The 17,985-nt window shown below is 41.5% G+C and overlaps 1 non-coding gene across 1 annotated transcript; it reads right to left on the bottom strand.

The window, feature by feature from the left end:
• Positions 1-9,522: 9,522 nt before the first annotated feature.
• Positions 9,523-9,629, bottom strand: LOC145151662 (small nucleolar RNA R71). The gene has a single exon (XR_013732224.1). It is a non-coding gene; the product is annotated as a small nucleolar RNA R71 (small nucleolar RNA).
• Positions 9,630-17,985: the final 8,356 nt, after the last annotated feature.

Here is a 17,985-nt window from a genome sequence, read left to right as displayed (position 1 = left end):
GCGATCTGGAATCCTAGGAGGAGGACTTGGGGTGATTACAGATGCGGTGTGGAAGGTAGTATTGGGCTCGTACTACTGGAAGCATCGGGTCAGTAAGCAGTCCAAGTAAGAATCATTAGGATTACTAAGGATCAAGTAGGGTCGAGCGATCGAGTGTGAGTATACTCGAGCGAGTCTCTGTATATTTTGTGTTGTATTTCAGAGATATCATGGTGGGTACGCGCCACAACCCTGGGGGAAGTGGTACCGGTGACGAGGAGATTCGCAAGATGATTCACGAGGAGGTGGCCGCAGCCATCCGAGCAGAGATTCCCGAGATGTTTGGGTCTATCAAGACCAACTTGATTGAGACATTTGATGAGCGTTACGCTGCGATTATCGAGGCGGATGTTGTTGCAGCCACGTCAGTTGTCGCTGCTGCCAGGCCACAGGCGGGTGACTCGTTGTTGTACCGGGAGTTCAGCAACACGAAGCCACCAGAGTTTGACTAGACTCAGGACCCGATTGTCGCGATGAGATGGATCTCTGACATCAAGGGGTGTTTCTACACTTGTTCCTGTCCGGAAAATTTGAGGGTACAGTTCGCGCTGAACCAGCTTCGCTTGGGGGCGAAGGACTGGTGGAAGTTTGTAACAGCCAGCTTCACTTCTGTAGAGCTCACTGCAGTGTCTTGGGAGAGGTTTATTACTATGTTTCGAGAGGAGTATGTTCCCCCGGTGGAGAGGGAATGGTTGTCCCAGGAGTTCTTGTCCCTCAAGCAGAGGACAGAGTCGGTGACAGTGATTATGAGGATGTTCCATGAGAGGGCGATGTTCTGCCCTGGGCACGTGTCTACCGAGCAGGCACGTATGAGCCGATATTTGAGTATACTGAGGAGGGATATTTGTGAGTTCGTGGTGAACTCGACATACCGGACGTTTGTTGAGCTTCAGGAAAATGCCCGGAAGAAGGAGATTGAGCTGGAGACTTAGGCCAGAGAGGAGGCGGAGTCTCAGGGGAGGGATAGGCGACCGGTACAGTCTCAGCCGGCAGCAAAGCGGGCAAAGCCCGCTGATTCGAGATCTAGAGGCCAGAAGAGCCGCACTTGTGGAAAGTGCGACAAGAGTCATGAGGGGGTGTGTCGAGCTGGTGTTTGCTACAAGTGTGGCAAGGAGGGGCATATCGCGAGGGATTGCCCCAAGGGGTTTGCAGTTTGTTTCCACTGCAACCAGACCGGCCATCGGAAGGCCGAGTGCCCATAGCTGCTACAGGGATCAGCACATGGATCTACCCCTGCTACTACACGAGCTACAGAGAACCGGCCAGTGAAGGCCAAGGTATCGAAGGCTCGCGGGAGAGCTCTCCAGCTGACAGCGGAAGAGGTCTGCGCAGCACCTGATGTCGTGGCCGGTATGTGCTCTTTTATTTATTTTGATTGAATTATGGTGTGCTTATATTGTGTTATGCATAGGTACTTTTCTTGTGAGTTCTGTACCTGCCTTGGTGTTATTTGACTCGGGTGCGAGTCGATCCTTCGTATCATTAGCATTTAGTCGTCACATCATTATCCGACGAGAGGCGCTGAGTTGACCTCTGAGAGTCTCCATAGCCGATGAGCATGCGGTGTTTATGACTGATGTGATCCGGGGATGTGTACTTGAGATTTTTGGTGTTGAGTTTCCGATAGATCTGGTACCGATTGTGATGGGGAATGTATGTGTCATCGTGGGCATAGACTGGTTGAGTCGATTCGGAGCTATGATCGACTGTGAGCGTCAGTTGGTGACCATACGAGACCTTAGTGGGGGAGTGCTTACAGTATATGGCGAGGGTACCCGATCTGGGTCAGCATTTTGCTCGGCTGCCAGAGCGAGACAGAGTCTACATCAGGGTTGCAGGGGTTTTGTAGCGTATGTGATGGATGTGCGAGTTGCTACTGAAAGATCGAGTTCTATCGCTGAGGTTCCGATAGTGAGTGAGTTTTCGGATGTTTTTCCCAAGGAGTTACCGGGTGTGCCTCCCGAGAGACAGGTGGAGTTCCGGATTGATTTGGTTCCGAGAGCAGCGCCTATTGCCAAGGCACCTTATCGCCTTGTGCCGCCCCAGATTCAGGAGTTATCCTCGCAGCTTCAGGAGCTGTTGCGAAAGGGTTTTATCCGACCGAGTAGCTCGCTGTGGGGAGCGCCTATCCTTTTTGTCAAGAAAAAGGATGGTTCACACCGGATGTGCATTGATTACCGGGAGTAGAACAAGCTGACGGTCAAGAACCGTTATCCGCTGCCAAGGATTGACGGTCTGTTCGATCAGTTGCAGGGCGCGTCTTGGTTTTCCAAGATCGACTTGAGATCTGGATACCATCAGATGAGAGTCTGCGAGGAGGATATCCAGAAGACGGCCTTAAGAACTCGTTATGGGCATTACGAGTTCCTGGTGATGCCTTTTCGGCTAACCAACACACCGGCAGCGTTCATGGATCTCATGAACCGGGTGTGCAGGCCTATGTTGGATCGATCGGTGATCGTGTTCATCGACGATATTTTGGTGTACTCGAGATCCAGAGAGCAGCATGAGGATCATTTGATGGAGATTCTTGGGGTATTGAGGTCAGAGAGGCTTTATGCCAAATTCTCCAAGTGTGATTTCTGGTTACGAGAGGTCCAGTTCCTGGGACACCTCGTTAATCAGAATGGGTTTTTGGTCAATCCGGCCAAGGTTGAGGCAGTTATGAGATGGGAGGTGCCGAGATCCCCCACCGAGATCAGGAGTTTTCTAGGGTTGGCCGGCTACTATCGGAGATATATCAGGGATTTCTCCAAAATTGTCGTCCCCCTCACCAGGTTGACCCGGAAGGGCGTTGCTTTTTCTTGGGGTCCCGAGCAGCAAACATCATTCGAGACTCTTCGCCAGCGATTGTGCGAAGCCCCGATGTTAGCTCTTCCCGAGGGAATGGAGGACTTTGGTAACTAGCGGAATGATGGGGATTCGAAGTTTTCCTGAACTTGTAAAATCATTATTCTTGATTTGAAATCGTCTTTCTAGTTGTTTACTTTAGTAATTAGTTTGTTATTTTAATTTAAGTTTTCCTGAACTTGTAAAATCAGATAAAACCCCAATTTTAGTTGTTTTTCTTAGTTTAGCTTTTAGTGGTTATTTTATTAATTAAATATCGTTCCCTATGATCGACACCCGACTTACCTAAAATATTCTATAATTCGACTAGGTACACTGCCTAGGTGCATTCTAGCTAGTTAAGTTCGTTAGGTTATAAATTTAAAACTAGATAGGTATAATTTGTGCACATCAAGTTTGTAAGTCCCTGATCTGCTTGTGTATCAATCAGATCCGTTTGATGGTGCGGAATCCCAATCAAACGGATGATGTCAGATAAAATAGAAGAGAAGAAGAAGAAGAATATGATGAATCTATGTATGAATTGATTAGAATGAAGATCCAGATACAAGAGATTCACACACACAAAACTTCTCTCTAGTTTCTCTCTCTAGAACACCTCGGGTTTCACAGACTTAAGCTCTTAACCTTTTCTATTCAATTATGCACTTCTCACCCTATATATAGTAGACATGGGCCGTGAATGGGTTTACGGCCGTAAACCTGTTCACGGCCGTAAACACAACCGTAAACACGTATACGGCTGTAAACATCAAGCTGTTTACGGTCCAAGACACAAAAATACATTCTCCTAGAAAAGTAAAGTATAAACCATATTTTTGACCCAACAATCTCCCCCTTGGTTTTTAGCTTTCTTTTCTAACTGACCCAATAAGCTCCCCTTTAAAAAGTAGCTGGTTTTTCTTGTTAAACTTCATCGGGAGCTTGGCTTCAACATTAATCTTCAAATTTTTCACAACTTCAAGATGAAACTTGATGAATCTTCAGTGAATGACTTCATCTTGAGTAGTTGGGCTTTTCTTTAGGATTTGGCTTTGAACGTACGTTGGGTGAGGAGGCTTCTTGATAAGATTTTTGAAAGATAGCGCTTTCAGCTTGAGAATCTTCAGAGAGAATATCAGAGAGACACAATCTTCTGGATCACTTCAGGAGGTACAAGAATAGCAGCAAATTGATTGAGGAGGCTTCAATGCAATCTGTCACATAATCTTCAAGTACAGCTTCACCTTGCTATTGGGGTTGAAGGATTGAATGTTGAAAGAATAATCTTCATTTCTTGCTCCTTCGAATGAGAATTCTTCGATGCTCACGGATGAAGCCTTGGCTCAGAAATCTCGATACAGTCTCCATGAGTCTCATCTACACCTGAATTCACTTTTCAAGACAAAACAAAACTAAAAGAAAACTTAGCACACAATATTTTTGGATTTTTTTTCATATTTTCTGAAAAAGAAATAAAACAGAAATAACACTATTTTTGGATTTTTAATTTTTTTATTTTTGTTTGGTTTTTAAAATTTTTAATTCTCCCCTAATATTTAAATTAGAAGAAAACTATGAACAAATTTAACAAAAATAAACATGATATCTAACTTTAAGAGTGATTTGGGATCAAAGTTTGTAGACAGCCTTTATCCATTTATCAGTACCTCTCCCTTCATGAATAGATCTGGTCAATCGCCGGTATTGTGGTCCACTTAAACATGAAAGATTGTGACAAAATTAGGACATACTATAAGTGACAAGACAATGTGATCCTATGTTCCTAGATAATATTCCTTAAGGACCATTCAGCTGACGACGTCCAAAGATACTGTTGTCCACCTAAATTGAGCAGTGAGATCTACATACAACCTAGTGATTGTTCAATTTTAAATGTACTAGAACATGTTTCCTACTTCCTGACATACCCCAATAATCAGGAACTTCCAAAGTACTCCTTACTTTAGGTGAGCAGACAATAATTATGAGAGAAGTCAGATTTAGAATGCATATGCTATACACCCAGGTCGGATCTCTTCCAATCTCGCAGAGGGTGAAACATATGACTAACCAGATTTAGAGGGATTGAGAAGTAGAATGGTGCATATGATGTGTACCAGGTCGGATGGTTAATCATGCAAAGGAGACATCATATGGCTAACAAGCAGGAAGAATTGCATAGATAGAAGATGCATAGAAATAGAGTTGCATATGTTGCAGTCCAGGTCGGATGTATTTCAATCACGCAGTGGAGGCAACATATGACTAACAGAAAGAAAGTAAGAAAATAATTTCCTACAGACCTACTTTATCGGAATTCCCCAGTCGCCCCATCAATACCGGAATTAAGGACAGAGTCCGTACATCGAGGAAGAGTTAAACCACAGTTCTAGATACTGATTACTTTAATGTGACCAGTGGATTATCATGTATATCTCCCTGCTCAACCTATCTGAGCGTCGTATTGTCAGGCTAAATGGATCTATCTAGGTCAAGATTTTTCAAGTCTCTAGATTCCTTAAGTTCATTAATGCCTAGTCAAGTCCATTTTAATCTTTCGTGCCTACCAGCGCATCGAACACAGAGCCTAGACAATTCAGATTCAGTCCCTTACACAGATTCAAATTGTCTGTTATCACATGATTATATCACTTCCCATCACATTACCTACAAGCACATTCCATAACCAACATATTTTTGGATTTTCTGATTTTCTAATGTTTTTGGATTTTTTAAAATTTTCTAATTTTTGTTTTGTTTTTATTTCTCCCCCTAAATTTGTGCATAAGAGAGAAACGAATGCAAATGCGCAAATTTAAACTATCCTAAAACAAAAATTTGTCTTTGAAGCGAATCAGCTTAAGAAAAACTCAGGAGTATAGAGAAGAAAACTCAAACCGTAAGTCACCGATTGAATTTGCATCCAGAAGGTCTGAGAATAGCACGCGTAATCTCAGAACAGATCCGAAAATTCTTCATGTCATTAAGCACAAACCCCATGTGTGATCCCTTCCTTTCTTCCCTTTCCCGCAAAGGACACATACTCTCAAACAATGTTCTGAGTATTGTACAGTTGAGAGATGCCTCTTATCATGTGCCGGGAACAGCCACTACCAACAAACCGAAGTCTGATGATATGCCTCCATAGCTGCTCCGACACAGAGCGGGATCAGTTGGTCTTTGGAACCCAGTCCATTTTGAAACTGGGTTGACCTTTGTCGTCTTTGCAAGGAACTCTCTCCCATGACATGTCCTGTTTATCACAAACAGAAGATGTAGAAATATTAGAATCATTAGATGATTTGGGAGATTGAACCTTCGGAACCCATCTGTAGTCGGGTTTAACCCATTTCTTTTTCAATTTGTTGGGTGCCCCGGCACTTGTTTCAGAACTTGAAGCCGATCGTCGAGATGACTTTGACTTAACCGGTCTTGATTTCGCTGGAGCATCTCTTGGATTGGACTTCTTGGCCGACATTCCCTTCTTGTTGTTGGGAGTTGATTTCTTGGCCTTGGGAGTTGAACTCTTGCCCTTCGTGGCATTCCATTCGCCATTGTCTGAACGTGACCTTGAGGAGTTTCTTTTGAAGTATCTCCCTCTTGGCGCGTTCTGCCACCCTTGTGCATAGTAGGGAACGTATGCGCGATTTGGACAATTTCTGGCAATGTGTCCAGGTGTTCCACAGTGAAAGCAAGTCTTTTTCTTCACTGGGAAGTTGTTTCTTCCTGCCCCTGGTGGCGTATCCTTGCCTCGTCTCTTGTTGTTCCCACAAGTACAATTGCAACAGGCACTCTGTTTCGCTTGTTTTGGTGGCATGTACTTCTTAACAGCAGGTTGATCAGAAGCAACTGAGTTCGAAGCAACAGATTCAGAGTTCAAGGAGACATTGGTTTGTTCAATAGTTTTCTCCTTGTTCTCATCTTCCGTTACTTTACCTGCACAAGAAGTAGAAGCGTTAGAATCGTTCAGCTCAACACTTTCTGGCGCATCCACGGCAGAATTATCAAAGATATCATCAAATATATCAAAAAATTTTAAGTCTTCTGACTTTGACACAATTTTATTATCAGACACACTCTCTTCAGCTGCTTGCTTTGATTGACTTAAAGATTGATCTGCGTGGGAAGTAGAAACATTAGTATTTTCAACATTAATACTACCTCCTGACACAAATCCATATTTAAGATATGGCTCTCTGTCTATTTCTTCTTTAGACAATGGCTTAAACTGATAATTATGATTATAAGGAGGAGGCACTTTGTCATATCCTAAACCCTTTTGCTGATTCTCTTTGAATTTCAAGTTAGTTTCTATCATGGATGCAACTACTTCACTTGACACATCAAATTTTCTAAAAGTAAGATCTGCATTTTCAAATTTGTTTTTCAATGTGTCAAGCTCAGCAGTTACCTCAGCGAGTTGTTCAATTACATATCTATAATGTATACTCTTAGTACTATACTCTTCCTGAAGTTTTCTAAAGTCCTTGGTTTTTGCTTCTAATTCAGCCTTCAGGGGTTTCTGTCCTTTTCTAAGTTGATACCTTTCATATCTCAAGTCCTCGTTCTCTCTATGTAATAATTCTATATGCTCACGAAGATTTTTAACATTATCAATGCATGTTTGAGAACAAGAAATTTCATTGACTTTGGTGTTTGAAGAACTCATTGTTTTTCAAAAATGCCCTTTGACTTAAAACCTCAAAACTCAACCTTAAAAGTCAAATTTAAAAAGTCAAACTCAAAAGTCAAACTTAAAAAATCAAACTTAAAAGTCAAACCAAAAAGTTAAATTTGAAAATTTGAAAGTTAAACGAGAAAGTCAAAGTTTAAAGTCAAATGTCAAACTTTAAAAGTCAAAGTCAAAATTTTAATTAAAAAGTCAAAATTAAAAGTCAAAAATCAAAATCTAAAATTTTGGGTTGAAAATGTAATTTAAAAAGAAAAGAAAATTGATTTTGGGCTGAAAATGTAAAAAATGTGAAACTGGAACCGAGAGAAAAACGCCTTTTGAATTAAAAAACGAACGGATTTATCATCCAACTAGCTAGAAGAGTTAGTTAAGGCGCTGGGTAATTTTGGGAGGAGGCCGGGGTTCGATCCCCGGCACCTACAAAATCGCTTCCCTTTTTTTTTAATGAACATAGATGCGAACTTCGGACTCTGATCGAAGACGAGATGCGATGCGAGGACGTGGACTGCAAATGAGCAGGCCGTAAACTCCGAGGCAAGGCTGGCCGTGAACCGCGGGTCGTACACGTGGGAGACCTCGGACCGTAAACCCTCTGACCGCGAACTCCTCGGACCGCAAACTCTTCGGAAACCCTAGCTGCTGGCCGTACACGCCGCCACCCCCTCACTGGTTACGACCAAAAACAACGTTTTTTCGACTTTGAAGCTCCAAAACTCGATCAAAAACCCTTTTTATCAAAAACACGAAGAACAAACCCCCCTTATTTTGGCAAGATCTATCCAAACGCAGGAATCCTTCAAAAATAAGATCAAATCAGCTCCAGATCTAACAAAAATGATTTATACAACCAAGCTCTGATACCAATTGTAAGTTCCTGATCTGGTTGTGTATCAATCAGATCCGTTTGATGGTGTGGAATCCCAATCAAACGGATGATGTCAGATAAAATAGAAGAGAAGAAGAAGAAGAATATGATGAATCTATGTATGAATTGATTAGAATGAAGATCCAGATACAAGAGATTCACACACACAAAACTTCTCTCTAGTTTCTCTCTCTAGAACACATTGGGTTTCACACACTTAAGCTCTCCACCTTTTCTATTCAATTATGCACTCCTCACCCTATATATAGTAGACATGGGCCGTGAATGGGTTTACGGTCGTAAACCTGTTCACGGCCGTAAACACAACCGTAAACACGTATACGGCCGTAAACACGAAGTTGTTTACGGTCCAAGACACAAAAATACATTTTCCTAGAAAAGTAAAGTATAAACCATATTTTTGACCCAACAAAGTTTTTGGCGTCGTTGTCGGAGAACGACTTATTTGATTATTAGTTTAATTGCTTTTAGTTATTCGATCATTTTTGTGGGGTAAAAACCACAAAAAGTTACTTTTGTTTCATATTTTTATTTTAATTTTTTCTCCTGAGACGCAACCTCGTCGTGGTTATATTCACCACGTCGTGGTCTCGCTTCAGTTAGTTTTTCACTTATTTGTTTTTTGTTCGTTTATTTGTTTTTTGTTCGTTTTACGCGTTTTTTTTAGTTTTGTTTTAGCAGAAAAAATATGGGGGACATCACGACCATGTCAATGGAAGAATACAAGCGACATATAAGGAACGACAATAGATGGGGTCTTGATCCACCAAAAATCCCATCCACGACAAAGTTTGAACTTCCGGGGCACATTCTCAATATGTTAAGGGAACTACCTTTTTATAGGAAGGAGCACGAGGACGCTTATGAGCATATAGAAGAGGTGGTGGAGATTTCACATTATTTTAATGCACCTAACGTGAGTAAAGATGCGGTGATGCTTCGACTTTTTCCGGTCACATTGAAGGGTGAAGCAAAAGAATGGTTAAAATCACTTCCCTTTGGAGCAATCACGACATGGGCTGAATTTAAGACTGAGTTCATCAACCAGTTTACTCCTCCTTCAAAAGTGGCAAAGCTTAAAAGAAACATCCATAATTTTCAACAATTAGAGGGGGAGTCATTATACGAAGCTTGGGAACGTTACAAGAGATTGTTACGACATTGCCCTCAACATGACTTCAATGTGCAACAAGAAATCTCGATATTTTATGATGGAGTCAATGTGTGCACTCGTCAACTTTTAGACTCGCAAGGGCCCATGACAAAGAGGAATCCGACAATAAATAAAGCTTTGATTGAAGAATTCGCTAAGCATTCAAGAGAGTATCATAACTCAAAGGAGGATTTCACTTGAGGAAAGTCAAGTAAAGATGGAGGTCAAGATACTATTAGTGCAGTAATTGCAAAGCTCGGCGCAATGGAAGAAAAGATCACAAAAATTGGTGGATCAATTCATGATAGATGCGGAGCTTGTGGGGGACCCCATTCTACTAAGGATTGTGATGTGGAGTACAATAGAGAACGAGATGTGAAAGAAATTCAAGAACTTAAGCATGATCTCTACCAAATTGAGCAAGTCCAATCAGAGAAAATATCTGCTCTCGAGTCGATGCTATTCAGATTCATGGAAGTTAGCGAAAAAAAGACATGATGCAACTGATGCAACACTTAGAGTTCAACAAGAATCTATTTTGAGCATCCAAACACAAGTTGGACAATTAACAAAACTTTTACAAGAAAAGCTATCGGATTTACTTTCAAGAAAAGTCGAGTCAATCCGTACAGATCAAGTCATGGCTGTTGATACAGAAAAAGAAGAAGATGAATTGGTGCATATGAAGGAACTTGAAGAGGAGTCTAATCGGTTACTCGAAGTAAAAAAGAAAGAAGAAGAAGAGTATCGTGAAGCTGCCCAATCGCCACGACGTGGAGGCAATAGTGCCACGTCGTGGGCAATAAAAGAAGATTATGATTTTTCTGTTGTTGAGCCATCTCGACCACCTATCCCTTTCCCATCTCGTGCCAATGAAAATTTGGTGAAACAAGAAAACATGAAGTTCCTTAAGCATGATGCATTTGAACGTATGAAGGAAAAAGAGTGGGAGGAATGGGAGGAGCCTTTACCCGAAGAGCAATTGGAAAAAGAAGTGAATTATTCGAAACCTCCAGTTTCAACACCTATGATTTTTATGGTGTTTGCTTTTACAAGACCACCAAATCCAGTAACATAGCCGATTGAAGAAAAAGAAGAAGAGAGTGATGAGTCTCATTTTGAAAAGAAAAACCCGGAAAGAGACAAAACAAAAGCTAAAGACACGAGAATGAAGAAAGAACCCAAGCGGAAAAATAAAGAAGATGTCAACACAACAATGCAAGAAATTTCAAGAAAGACATTCAATAGAAGGGTTGCTTGCAAATAAGTAAGGTTCAAGATGATGGAGAATGGGGAGGTTACACTTCCACCTGACGCAACATAGAGTGGGAAGGAGTCCAGCTATCGACTCCTCAAAAGAAGCGCTTGTTGGGAGGCAACCCGATTTTTATGAGTTTGCATTTTCGTTTCCTTTTGATTTGTTTTAGTATTTAATTTTTAATTTTTAGTTTTTTTAGTTTAACCGAATGATGATGTGTTTCTCTAGTTCTTGATCTTATTTTGTAGCGTTAAACGAAAGTGAAGAAGTGAAGGAGCTTAATTTGAAGAAGCCGTGTGATTTTTGAAGATCATAATTGAAGAACAAGTTTTTGAATAAGTGTGGGGTTCCCACATAATGAAGAGAAAAGCATTTTGAAGCATATTTACTGAAAAGAAGACAACACGACGTGGACATCATCAACACGTCATGGAAGTGGTTCAGCACATTTTTTTCAAGAATGGTTCTTTAATTTCATTCGATTTAGCACATTTGCATTCACAAGAAGAAGCTTTCCAAGTATTATATTTAGAGTCCGAGTGAGGGTATTATTGACAAAAGAAGGTTCTTTATAGAGAAAGATTAGAAAATGACAAGAGAAGCGAGATTTGAGTAATTTTTCAGGTGTTTGTTTGCGTCAATAAGTGAGGAGTCACGCCTACCAGCTTCGTACATTCATTGGTGCCACTTATATTCCAGAAATCAGCTCATTCTGGCACCGAATATTGAAATTTCAAGACCAACACGTCATGGTAATCCCCACCATGTCGTGTTGTCGTAGCCAGAATACCAGAAAAATTATATGTTTGATTCACCATGAGGTGGTGCTTTTCGAGTCCGTTATTCGAGTCTGATCCCGTACTTTTAGTAGTCTAAGTGTTCAAGAGTGGCGTTTCCAACTCTATATTGAATTCCATGGTATGGATGAGCTGTTCCCACACCATTGAATTTTATTTTTACGCCATGCTGAAGTAATGTCCCGACTGCCACGACATGGTTGACACTTTCCTATTTCGTGGGGTGAGTTTTTCATCACATCAGGAGGCTGCCATTCTACTTTCCAATTCCGTTTCCATACTTTAGAGCAAGCTAGAGATCCTACACACGATTCGAGATGCATCTTCTATCCCAGGGGAGTTTGTTCCTTTTTCTCCCTCTTTTTAATTATATGTTTTGCATAGCATGCAATGAGGGCATTGTATGTAATAAGTGTGGGGTAGGGTGTAACACCCATATTTTTCATGTCAAATTTAAACTTTTAATACATTCAAAATACCAATAGTTATTACAAAAAGGTTTTCCAAAATAGTTTAATATCAGAGCTCCCATAAATCATAATTATAAACTGAGGAAGTGTACGGTCACGCCTTCGCCTTTCTGCGGTCAGCCGTAGTACCTGAAACAATAATCGATAAATGTAAGCTCGAAGGCTTAGTGAGTTACCCCCAAAATACCAACCTCATATAACCATAACATATCATATAACCAATACAGAACAACCATGCGTCTCGAGTTTACAGTGTGACTGGTCCGCCCGCACCGGGCCTTCAGTCCACCTGATCCACTCTCTGAGTCTACAGTCTGATTGGACTGCCCGCACCGGGCCTTCAGTCTATCTGGTCCACTCTTCGAGCCTCGACACGTCTGGTCCGCCCTCTCGGGGCCTTCAGACTATCCGGATCTCTCGTCGGGCCTTCGGCCTGAATATGTGCCCTCTCGGGTCTGCAGTCTATCCGGTCCGCCCTGGGTATGTTGGCCTACAGCACAAAGCAGGACCCGCCTCAACCCAACCCCCCAATCAAAACAGCCATGTGTACATATAAAAGATAATCACATAACAGTCTATCGATGAACAAACCGATCTAACAGATCATATAACATAGCAACATCCTATAACCAGGATACCGACCTAACCGGTCACTAACAACAATACCGTCCTAACTACCAGGACGCAGATCTAACAAATCAATAATCATATCATGCAAATACTCGGATACAAATCCGATAAAGGGCCGGCCTTGGTGCCGTAGACCCTGTTGATATAGTGAGGATAACTCACCTCGTAAGTAGCTCGGAAGGTAGTGTCAAACTCCTCCAAATGTAACTCCAACTCCAACACCTATATTCACCAATATCCTTGCTATAAATATCCAATTTATCAAGATACCCTCATAAGTCAACTGTCAAGGTCAACATTCCATGTTGACCTTAACTCGTCGAGTACCCTTAGCTACTCGCCGAGTTCCTTGCCAATATTGTCAACCCACCGAGTCACTCGTGTGACTCGTCGAGTTCCTAGTGTCAGTGGCCGTGACTCCTTGGCCAACTCGCCGAGTTTTCCCCTTTACAACTCGTCGCGTTCATACGTGTCCAAAGGTTGGGAAAACCCTCGCCGACTCGCCGAGTCACTCGACTGACTCGCCGAGCCCACGACAACCTTCATCGGACTCGCCGAGTCGTTCATACAACTCGCCGAGTCTACGACAATCTTTATTGGACTCGCCGAGTCTCTTCGGTCCTTTATTCATACAGATGATTTTAAGCCATGCTAAGGCTCCAAATTGTAGATCCAGCTTCCCAATGCACGTTTATCACGTAAAGTTGCAAACTTTACGTGCATGCAAGGCTCTAATGACTCATAATGCCAAAACTAAACTTGAAATGGAGTTTAACTCAAAGGGAAGGGTTCATGCTTGCTAAAGCTGGAGACTTTATGGCTCTAGAGTCCAAGATGAGCTCAGATCTGAAGTGGCAACTTCAGATCCTATCCCATACCCGAAAATGGTTATCACCCATGCTATAAAAGCGCTAATCTTTAACATGAAGAGATATAGGAAGAACAAGGTCAAGGTAACAACTTGTTACCTTCAAATGATGCTAAACTGAGGTAGAGTTCAGGTCCACACAAGCACCTTGTTGCTAGCTACTTGATCTTCAAGTTCCTTTCTCTAAGAATCTTCTTCCAAGGCTTGAAACACACAATGGAGCACACACACACACGTATTAGGGTTTTGCTGAACTCTCTAGAGGCTGCAAAGGGAGGCTAAGGGCAAATAATCCTTTAAATAGGGTGCAAAACCCCGAGATTTAGGGTTTCATCCTCCAGCTCCTACTCGTCGAGTCCCTTCTTGGACTCGGCGAGTAGGTCACTTAAGTGTGCGGCCTAACCCGCTGCTACTCGACGAGTCAGGCAACCAACTCGTCGAGTAGACCTTGAATTTATGAGAATTTATCACCATAAATTGATATTCGAGAATCGGGGCGTTACATAGGGGGTCGAAAAAGTAAATTGCTAGAAAAGTAGTAAAATTAAAAAATTTCTAATCGATTTGAAATAATAATCTTAAAAATTTAATCTAGTAATAATAGTTTAAACTTAAATTGCTGGTGTTATATGGGATGATCCGATGAGAGCTCAAATGTTTAATTGAGCCAACATATGTTATAGTGTATTTGTGGCTTCCCATTTCCTAGTGAAAAGTCATGAGTTATGAAAAGGTAGTCTGGTAGTTTTTATGGCATAATATGTTTTGCAGCCTAAACTTGAAATCTATCCAGGAAAGCTTATGTAGTCATTGCACATAGACTAATACATTTAACCAATAAAGGTTGAAGTTAAGCACCCATGCCTAAACATGTAGGATTTGAGAGAGAAAAAAAGTGAGATACATGTGAAAAAAAAAAGAGAGAAATTACTGAAAAGTTGAAGAATTTTGGAGCTATCAAGTATGAAGATCAAAAGATCAAAATTCCAAAAGAAAAAAAAATGAAGATACCAAAAATCAAAAAAAGAAGGTGGTGAATTCAAAGAAATCAATGATCAAATATCAAAGAAGTGAAGAATTCCAAGAGCTCCAATTTGGTATCTAAAGTTGTAATTTCTAGATTATGTATGCTTGGGTTGCTTAACCAAAAATACCTTGAGGTTAAGAAAGAGTTCTGAGGATTGATTCGGAGGGTTGCAGAAATGAGTGTCGTATAAACTAAGGGGTGAAGGTTCATAAGGATTGTGAGTATTTAGGATTGGGGAAGTTGTTAGGATTTTAGACACAAATATGCGCATTGAGGTCTTGGTATAATGGCTAATTTCAAAATGGATTGTTCTATATGATGGTGGTGATGAAGGTTTGAATTAAAATTAATTAGTTTTGCTTGAGGGCAAGCAAAAGATAAGTGTGGGGTATTTTGATATGTGCATATCTACACATATATTTTACATCATATCTTAATACTTTTAGCTATAATTATGCTTATTATAGAACAAAAGGTACTTATTGTGCTTAATATATGTTATGTAGCATAAAAACATTCTCGGGAGCAATATGGAAGCTAGAATCAGGAAAATACGAGCTTAGACAAGAAGAAGACACAAGAATGATGTTGCTAGACAGCTTGACCCCTCGTCGGTATTTTGACCATATCTCATGACTCGTAACTTCGATTAAGGTGATTCAAAATGATCTGAAAACTAGACACAATTTCGGACGACTTTCATGTTTTGATAAAAGTCGGATTTTCAACCACCACGAAGTGGTGAATGGAATCTTCGCGATTCTTGACGCTAGCATGGGGAATACGGGATAAACACGAGGACCACGACGTGGTGCCTTTACCACGTCGTGGTGTCGAGATTTTTGGTAACTATATATATCTCGTACATTAGGTCGATTCCAGAAGAGAGAGGGTTGAAGGCTGCGACTATTAACGAAAAAATACCCTTCTAATAACCCTTTGGGGCGATTTTGAAGTTAGGGAGTCGATTGGAGCAATGATTCGCATCTATACATTCGGTTTGCTTAGTTTAATGATGTTTATCTTAGTTTACCTTTTGTTAATGCATTCATCAGCTGTGATTATGGGCTAAAACCCTTGCTTTCGTTTAGATTGGATGAACTCTTGAATACTATGTGTTGATTTCTTGTTTTATGAATTGATGAAGTTGGTTTTTGCTTTAAATATTGTTTGATAAATCTAAACCTAGCTAGTTAAAGTTTCTATCTTTATTGCCTTGTCTCAGGTTTTGTGTAGTTAAACTGTAGTTAATTGCATGAAAACAGATTTACCTAGTTGTTTATGACCATTAAATTGCTAGAGCTAGAGATTGACCATATCCTAGTGTAAGTGATAAGTTAGTTGCTTAATTGTGTTAGAGAGCATTATTTGATCATAATATTTGCTTGATTACTAGACTTGACCATAGAATAGTAGTATGTAGATTCTATCATTCAGAGTTCAAATTACCTTTAAAATCAATTTAGTATCATTAACTTGCATGATCATTTGGGTTAAAGTTGTTAAATTGACTTATGTTGGTTAGTCTGACCATGATGACTAGTAACTATTATTTGGTAACTAGCGGAATTAATTCATTGTCTTGAAATCAACCATAGGAAACAGGAGGGATTCGAAGCTAAGCGAAAGTATCCATTATTCTTGATTTGAAATCGTCTTTCTAGTTGTTTACTTTAGTAATTAGTTTGTTATTTTAATTTAAGTTTTTTTGAACTTGTAAAATCAGATAAAACCCCAATTTTAGTTGTTTTTCTTAGTTTAGCTTTTAGTAGTTATTTTATTAATTAAATACCGTTCCCTGTGATCGACACCCGACTTACCTAAAATATTCTATAATTCGACTAGGTACACTGCCTAGGTGCATTCTAGCTAGTTAAGTTCATTAGGTTATAAATTTAAAACTAGATAAGTATAATTTGTGCACATCATCAGAGGAGATTGTTGGACGTGGTGAAGGACTATGACTGTGAGATCATGTATCATCCGGGCAAGGCTAACGTGGTGGCCGACGCCCTGAGTCGTAGAGTGGAGAGTGCCCTGATTCGAGATATATGTATGAGGATGACAGTGATGACCCCAGTCTTGGATACTATTCGAGAAGCCCAGGCGGAGGCGGTGAAACCGGAGAACCGCAAGAGGGGGCGGGTGATTGGGCAGGTGTCTGAGTTTGTGACGGATAACCGAGGACTTATGACTTTCAGAGGGCGGATTTGGGTGCCTTATACGGGCCGATCTCGGCATATACTGATGGAGGAGGCGCATAGATCGAGGTTCTCGATCCATCCAGGGGCTACTAAGATGTATTTAGACCTGAAGAGAGACTATTGGTGGCCCTGTCTGAAGAGGGATATTGCCTGGGTAGTTGAGAGGTGCTTGACCTGCCGCCAGGTCAAGGCAGAGCACCAGCGTCCACATGGTCCATTACAGCCCCTTGAGATTCCCTAGTGGAAGTGGGAGCAGATATCGATGGACTTTATCACCAAGTTTCCAAGGACTGCGCGAGGAGTTGATGTGATTTGGGTGATTGTGGACCGATTGACGAAGAGTGCTCACTTTCTTGCTATTAGTGAGAGCTCTTCTGCGGAGAGATTGGCTGAGATCTATGTGAGAGAAGTGGTAGCACGTCATGGGGTGTCGGTCTCGATAGTGTCAGATCGGGACGTGCGTTTTACTTCCAGGTTTTGGAAGAAGTTTCATGAGGAGTTGGGCACGCGCTTGCATTTCAGTACCGCGTATCACCCACAAACCAACGGGCAGAGCGAGCGGACGATTCAGACGCTTGAGGACATGTTGTGTGCGTGCGTCATGGACTTCGGAGGAAGTTGGGACACCTACATACCACTGGCTGAGTTTTCTTACAACAACAGTTATCATTCGAGTATTGGTATGCCTCCCTTTAAGCTTCTGTATGGGAGAAGGTGTCGGACTCCCATTTGCTGGGGGGAAGTGGGACAGAGAGTGATGCGTGGCACGGAGATAGTGCTGAAAACGACCGAGCAGATTCAGCAAGTCAGACAGAGATTACTGACGGCACAAAGCCACCAGAAGAGTTATGCGGACAGGCGACGATCCGAGCTAGAGTTTCAGGTTGGAGATTTTGTACGCCTGAAGGTATCCCCTTGGAAAGGGGTGATCCGATTCAGGAAACGGGGCAAGGTAGGACCCCGGTACATCAGTCCTTTCAAAGTGACTGCCAGAGTGGGCAGGGTGGCATACCAGTTGGAGCTTCTTGTGGAGTTGAGCCAGATCCATAACACCTTCCACGTGTCTCAGTTGAGGAAGTGTGTGGCTGATGAGTCGACAGTGGTACCGCTAGAGGACATACAGGTGCA

The sequence above is a fragment of the Lactuca virosa genome, chromosome 1 (genome assembly GCF_052849685.1).
Source record: "Lactuca virosa cultivar CGN04683 chromosome 1, Lactuca_virosa_CGN04683_v6, whole genome shotgun sequence".
In the NCBI taxonomy this organism is placed as follows: Eukaryota; Viridiplantae; Streptophyta; class Magnoliopsida; order Asterales; family Asteraceae; genus Lactuca; species Lactuca virosa.
Note: the sequence above shows the minus strand (reverse complement) of the source record. Positions and strands in the feature narration are given on the sequence as shown.